We start from the raw sequence: 7,625 nt of genomic DNA, 5'->3' as shown, positions 1-7,625 counted from the left end.
CCCCGGGCCTGCTCCCCCCGCTCCCCGCGGCCATCGGGCCAATGCGCCGGGCCCGCCGCACAGAGGGAGACGCGGTGGAGGCAGGTGCGGCAGGAGCGGCAGGAGGGGCAGGAGGCCAACACTCCTGGAGCTGCCCAGCCCCAGGTAGAGGCAGATGGGGTAGGTGGGGCAGGTGGGGCAGGAGACCGGCCCTCCCAGAGCTGCCCGGCCCAGGTGGAGGCAGGTGAGGCAGGTGGGGCAGGAGGCCGGCCCTCCCGGAGCCGAGGCCGCAGGTTTGCACTTGCAAGCACGCCGGTCAGAGTCAGGCACCAGGACTCACCGTATGGGGGCGTCAACCGAGGCCGGGGACAGGTCCCGGGAGGCCTGGCTGCTGCCCGGTGCTGGCCCTCAGGAGCCCCTCACACGGACCCGGGGGGAGGGGGGCACCCCAGAGCAGGGGGCCGTGTCTCGCAGGTGCGCCGAGGCCGTCCCGCCTCCCCTGCAGCCCTGCCCCAGCGCTTCGGGCCTCCGCCCCATCCTGCCCCGGCTGGTCCATGCAGACGCTGGCAAACGAAGCTTTTGCGTTGGGGGGCCTGGAACAGAACGGATGCGGGAACTTCGATGAGGCCTGGGATGCGAAGACGGCACTGGAGTCGTCCCCCCGACGGTGGCTGGGGGGCAGCTCTCCGGCCCGGTGGGCAGGCCCTCTGAGCTCCCCGGTGAGCTGCTGTGAGCCCCCGTGAGGCCCGCCCAGGGGCGCCCACGCTGGCCCCCCGTGGATGCAGCCCAGGGGCGATGCTGGGAAGCTGGCCTCGCCAGAAAGGCCAACCCAGAACACTGGGGGACAAGGAACTGCAAAGTCACTTGCTCCACCTGACACGTCTGGACAATAAACAGGAGGAAGAGACGGCTCCTTCCACGGGGGCAAAGTCCTCCGCTCCAAGAGCCCGTACAGGTGTCCTCTCTGTGACTCTCTTCCGTTGCCCGGCAAGGCCTGTGCGAGGCTTGGGCAGCCTGGGCTCCGGAGCCTGAGGCCCTCGTGGCCTCTGCAGGCCTTGTGGCCTCATCCTCGTCTAGAGAACGGGGTGGGGCCAGCGCTCGGCCCCCACCACATCCTCGCTCCCTGCGTGTCCCAAAGCCTGGCTCCCTCTGGGGCCCACTCAAGGGGGGCTGAGGCGGGGGCTCCATGGAAGGTGGGGTGCACACACTGCCGCTGGCTTTGCTCGCACGTCGAGGCGGTGGATGCACCGAGCCAGGGCGGGCTGGAGAGCAGAGGAGGCCCAGACCCGGACTCTGCTCCTCCTAGGAACAGGTGGTGGCAGCTGACCACAACCTCCTCGCCTGGGAGGGACACCCCGCCATGGAAAGTCTCGAGTAGAAACAGATAAAAACCAAAAAAACAAACAAACGAAGTAAACGAGCAAGAAGACAGAAAACCATTACCTTTATCTGAAAGGTACAGGAAACATAGAAGCAATGATGAGAAACTGGAGGTGGCTGAGGGGGTGCGGGGGGCTCCATTACCTTTTAATAGCTTCCTCCAAATGCTTAGTACTGGGACCAACTCAATAGAGAGGTAGACTTTCATAAGGTCGTTTTGTTTTGTTTTTGTTTTTGTTTTTACTACGGTGCTGATGTATATGTAATGTCTAAAAAAAAGTTATTTGTAAATAAGTTTTTACAATACTGCAGATATCACTGGGTCTACTATCTGTAAAAAAATATACATATAAATATATATATACTGTTTGTTTAAAATAGAGTATTTTTATTTCATTCCTTAACTCATCATCACAGCAGTGGTATATTGCACTTCAGATGACATCTAATGACTAATTTGTACTGTATGACCTATGGCAACTTGCTCCATTTTATTCAGATTTTTCTAGTTTTCTGTTTTTACTTTGTACATTGAGCATTGCTTATTTCCTTTTAAGAAATGTACAGAACTCTGAAATGTAGAAATGAAGTGATGTTGACATACCACTTTTAAAGAAAAGAAAACAAATAAAAGATCATTATCTGAATCAACCCAAAGCATAGTTTATTTTAGGATTGTCACCGGATCTCCCACCTAAACTCAACAGATATACAATGCCTGGGTTTTAGTTGATTAACTGCAGTTCTTGTCTCAAAATTCTTGATATCATAAAACCTTTATTGAACAATGGAGATCAATCATTTCCAGTCACTTTAATTCAACCACACAACTAAAACTTTCAAACTTTGCACCCCAAGGGATGTAGCAAAGGGAAGAGAAAAGTTAGCGTTGAAAGGAACCTACTGAAGTCCCATTTGTAGATTCGTGCTGAAACAACTCAGTTTTTCTTTAAGATTTTATTTATTTATTCATGAGAGACACAGATGGAGAGGCAGAGACCCAGGCAGAGGGAGAAGCAGGCTCCATGCAGGGAGCCCGATGTGGGACTCGATCCCGGGACTCCAAGGTCACACCCTGGGCCAAAGGCAGGCACTAAACCGCTGAGCCACCCAGGGATCCCCACAATTCAGTTTTCAACTGGTTCATTCAGAGGATTTAGAAAATTAATAAAATTTTCATTTAAAAAAAGGGTTGCAGTCTCTTCAATAAATGGTGCTGGGAAAATTGGACATCCACATGCAGAAGAATGAAACTAGACCACTCTCTTGCACCATACACAAAGATAAACTCAAAATGGATGAAAGATCTAAATGTGAGACAAGATTCCATCAAAAACCTAGAGGAGAACTCAGGCAACACCCTTTTTGAACTTGGCCACGGTAACTTCTTGCAAGATACATCCACGAAAGCAAAAGAAACAAAAGCAAAAATGAACTATTGGGACTTCATCAAGATAAGAAGCTTTTGCACAGCAAAGGATACAGTCAACAAAACTCAAAGACAACCTACAGAATGGGAGAAGATATTTGCAAATGACGTATCAGATAAAGGGCTAGTTTCCAAGATCTATAAAGAACTTATTAAACTCAACAGCAAAGAAACAAACAATCCAATCATGGAATGGGCAAAAGACATGAAGAGAAATCTCACAGAGGAAGACATAGACATGGCCAACACGCACATGAGAAAATGCTCCGCATCACTTGCCATCAGGGAAATACAAATCAAAACCACAATGAGATCCCACCTCACACCAGTGAGAATGGGGAACATTAACAAGGCAGGAAACCACAAATGTTGGAGAGGATGCGGAGAAAAGGGAACCCTCTTACACTGTTGGTGGGAATGTGAACTGGGGCAGCCACTCTGGAAAACTGTGTGGAGGTTCCTCAAAGAGTTAAAAATAGACCTGCCCTACGACCCAGCAATTGCACTGTTGGGGATTTACCCCAAAGATTCAGATGCAATGAAACGCTGGGACACCTGCACCCGATGTTTCTAGCAGCCATGTCCACAATAGCCAAACTGTGGAAGGAGCCTCGGTGCCCATCGAAAGATGATGGATAAAGAAGATGTGGTCTATGCATACAATGGAATATTCCTCAGCCATTAGAAACGACAAATACCCACCATTTGCTTCAACGTGGATGGAACTGGAGGGTATTATGCTGAGTGAAGTAAGTCAATCGGAGAAGGACAAACAGTGTATGTTCTCACTCATTTGGGGAATATGAATAATAGTGAAGGGGAATATAAGGGAAGGGAGAAGAAATGTGTGGGAGATTTCAGAAAGGGACACAGAACATAAAGACTTCTAACTCTGGGAAATGAACTAGGGGTGGTGGAAGGGGAGGAGGGCGGGGGGTGGGGGTGAATGGGTGACGGGCACTGAGGGGGACACTGGTCGGGATGAGCACTGGGTGTTATTCTGTATGTTGGTAAATTGAACACCAATAAAAATTAATAAAAAAAAAATCATGGAATCCGGGAAAAAAAAATAAAATAAAATAAAAAAAGGGTTGCCTGGGTGGCTCAGTGGTTGAGCATCTGCCTTCAACTCAGGGTGTGATCCCGGTTCCAGGGATCAAGTCCCGCATCCGGCTACCCGCAGGGAACCTGCTTCTCCCTCTATGTCTCTGCCTCTGTCTCTCATGAATAAATGAAAAATCTTTAAAAAATAAATGGAAGAAAGAAGGAAGAAACCTCAAGGAATATATGGAAGGGAAAGTAACACAGGGGCCTTGTCCCACTATAGTGGACACCGCCTGTGCACACATCCACGCACACACCCCATGGACACCTCATTTCCACCAGCCCTGGCCTCATCTCTCTCCGGAGGACCGCCCTGGGCCCAGGCCCGGCTTTGCCTGCACCATCTACAGGTTATCGGGGATGGTAAGAAGTGTACATTTCTCCAGATCCACGGGAGTCAGTGACCCACTAGTGCCGGAGTGTGAGGACGGGGTCAGGTGGCCTGGATGAGCTCCAAGGTAGGATGTAGGTTCTAGAGCCCCCCTGTGGGATCGGGCAAAGGCTGGGACTTTGCCTCTAGTTGCCCCTTACCTGGCTTCTCGCCCTTCCCCACTCTGTTCTGATTACCCTCCTGGGGGCCCTCCGTTGGTGAATCACACACATATGACTCCACCCCTCGCCTTCTAGGAGACTTGACCTAAGACTTCCCATCGAACTGGAAAAAGCATAGTCAAACGACACGATTCAAAACCATCTGGGTTAAGCAGCAAAATAGGCCACAAGCACGGAATAAAATCATCATCAAAAACAGACCCAAGGGTGTTATTCTGTATGTTGGTAAATTAAACACCAATAAAAATTAATTTATTAAAAAAAAAACAGACCCAAAACAGGGATCCCTGAGTGGCTCAGCGGTTTAGCACCTGCCTTTGGCCCAGGGCATGATCCTGGAGCCCTGGGATCGAATCCCACGTCGGGCTCCCGGTGCATGGGGCCTGCTTCTCCCTCTGCCTGTGTCTCTGCCTCTCTCTCTCTCTCTCTCTCTCTCTTTGTGTGTGTGTGTGTGTGTCTCTCATGAATAAATAAATAAGATCTTAAAAAAAAAAAAACAGACCCAAAACAAAGGTGAGTTTTAATACGTACCAACCAAGACGAAGACTGGAGTGGACGAAGAAGCCGGCCCTCCCCCCAGGGGCCTGGGGTTCCTGGCCGGCTGGCACCTAACGGGCTGGAGGGAACAGTGGGACGCCAGGCTCTGTGCCAGTGATAAGGCTCAGCACTCCTGCAGGTAACAGGAGGTTGAAGGATGAACGGATTCAGGCGGTAGGGGCAGGAGGGTGGGAAGGCTGATAAACAGAAGTAAGAGTGCAGTACTTAGCCTAGTCCCGAGTAACTAAAACCACACGTTTTCATTCACACGAAAGCGTGTTGTGCACTGGACGAACGGCAGCCCCTTCTCCTTCGGCACGACTCCTGGTAGGTAATCTTAGGGACCTATTTACAATCCCCAAATCCCAGTGCGGTAAGTGTGTGAAGAGGGAAGAAGCAGAAAGTAGACATCTACCCAGGAAGCCACGAAGCATCTGTCCCAGTGAGAAAGATGTATTTTAGTGCTGAAAGTTAAGGAGCGCCCAGAAGCATCAGGTGAGCTCTCTCACCTGAGGAGACTGTGACCATTCTTTTCAAGGAAAATTGGAGACAAAGAGCAAAAAAAAAAATGACCTGGTATTTTTCCGTATTAACAAATACTGCACCCACCTCCAACCCTGTAAAGGGGGAGGGGAAGTGCCTGGGAAGGGAACAGGGCTACTTGTTTGTATGCCCGGCCCTGTATCATTTTATTTTTTTTCCCCCTCTTCTCTCTTCAGTTTTGTCCTCTGGTCTCTTTTTAAGTTCCAAGGACATCTGACTCCCACTCTGGTGTCTCCTGGGCAAGCTACCACAACCTGTCTGATTTCATGCAACAGGTGGAGGCAATTATGGCAGCATCCACACAAGTGGGGCCCAAGTGACCCCGCCGTGCCCCGGACAGCTGCTAGACCACCGCTCATGCTGCGGCCCCATCAGTCTCACAGATCCCAAAGCAAGCATGTAGTGCTCAATTTAAAAAAAAAAAAAAAAAAAAACCTTCAGAGCTGAAACCAAAAATCTGATTTTAGGTTTTAACTTCTTAGAAATGATCTTTAAACTTTTCATTATGAACATTCTATCGGACAGAAAAGTAGACAGTACGATGAATAACCACACACCTGCCTCAGTTTAGGAACTAATACTTTGCCATATGTGCTTTACATACATACTCTGCAGAACCATTTCAAATAAGTTATACCCATTCAGCTACTTCACCCCTCAACCCCTCAACAAGCAGCTCCCAAGACTTAGGACATTCTCTTCCTTAGCTACAAGATCGTTATCACACCTCACACAATTAACATTAATTCCCTAATATCATCTAATTCTCACTTTATATTCAGATTGTCCCAATTGTCTCCCAAATGTCTTCCACAGCTGGGTTTTTGTTGTTGTTGTTGTTGTTGTTGTTTGTTTTTTTTTCCAACCAGGATTTGATCAAGGATCTCATATTGCCATTTGGTTTTTATGCCTCTTAAGACTCTTTTTAATATAGAATAGTTCTCCATCCCTTTCTTCATAACATTTTCTTGAGACAACCTGATTTCTAAAAATAAACCCCATGAACTCATTAATATACAAAACATATATATATATAACTCTCAGATCGGAAAGTCACATCTCTCAGGCCAGCGTGTTTCCTCCTTGTAGCCAAATTTATAGGAATTAAAATAATCAAGAGGTTGCCTTGGGGACAATAGAATTAGAACAAAGGAAATAAATTTTATGGTTCAGATGTCTACGGATACAAAGCTCTGATATCCTACTGCACCCATCTTTTTCCACAAGTTTTCAGCTAAATTCTGTGTGTACGAATTTGTAGTTTACCCTTTTATTTTTTTAAGATTTTATTTATTTGAGAGAAGAGCATAAGCAGAGGGAGTGTCTGAGGGAGAGGGATAAGCAGACTCCGGGCTGAGCAGGGAGCTGACTTGGGGCTCAAGCCCAGGACCCCGGGGGCCATGACCTGAGTGGAAGGTAGATGCTTGACCTTGGCCCCCTGAGACACCCAGGCACCCCTGTAGTTTAGCTTTTTAAATAGCTCCAATTCAGATGCAAAATAGAAATTGTTTATAGATCTTAAAGTGTAGGATTGGGGCAGTTGTGTGTTGCCCCCATTTCCTACGGATATGATTATGCAGTAATTGTTCTTGAGGGTCAAACATTTGCACTCTTTCTTCCTGTCTTCCGCGTGTAAAACAATTAAAGTGTCAAGTCACCAGAACTGATCAGAATACAAAAAAAGTAAAAAGGACCATAGAAACACAGCATTTGGGGCACCCGGGTGCTCAGTGGTTGAGCATCTGCCTTTGGCTCAGGTTGTGCTCCCAGGTATTGGGATCGAGTCCCGCATCAGGCTCCCCGCATGGAGCCTGCTTCTCCCTCTGCCTGTGTCTCTGCCTCTCTCTCTCTCTCTCTCTCTCTCTCTCTCTCTCTCTGTCTCTCATGAATAAATAAAATCTTAAAAAAAGAAAGAAAAAGAAAGAAAGAAAGAAAAGAAAGAAAGAAAGAAAGAAAGAAAAGAAAGAAGAAAGAAAGATAGAAAGAAAGAAAGAAAGAAAGAAAGAAAGAAAGAAAGAAAGAAAGAGACACAGCATTTTAGAGTGAGCAACAGCCCCATTTTGCCCAGGGAAAGCAGAGGCAGAGAGCCAGAGTGCCACAG

The sequence above is a fragment of the Nyctereutes procyonoides genome, unplaced genomic scaffold, assembly GCF_905146905.1.
Source record: "Nyctereutes procyonoides isolate TBG_1078 unplaced genomic scaffold, NYPRO_anot_genome, whole genome shotgun sequence".
NCBI lineage: Eukaryota > Metazoa > Chordata > Mammalia > Carnivora > Canidae > Nyctereutes > Nyctereutes procyonoides.
The sequence above is the reverse complement of the archived record's forward strand: the minus strand, read 5'-3'. Positions refer to the sequence as shown.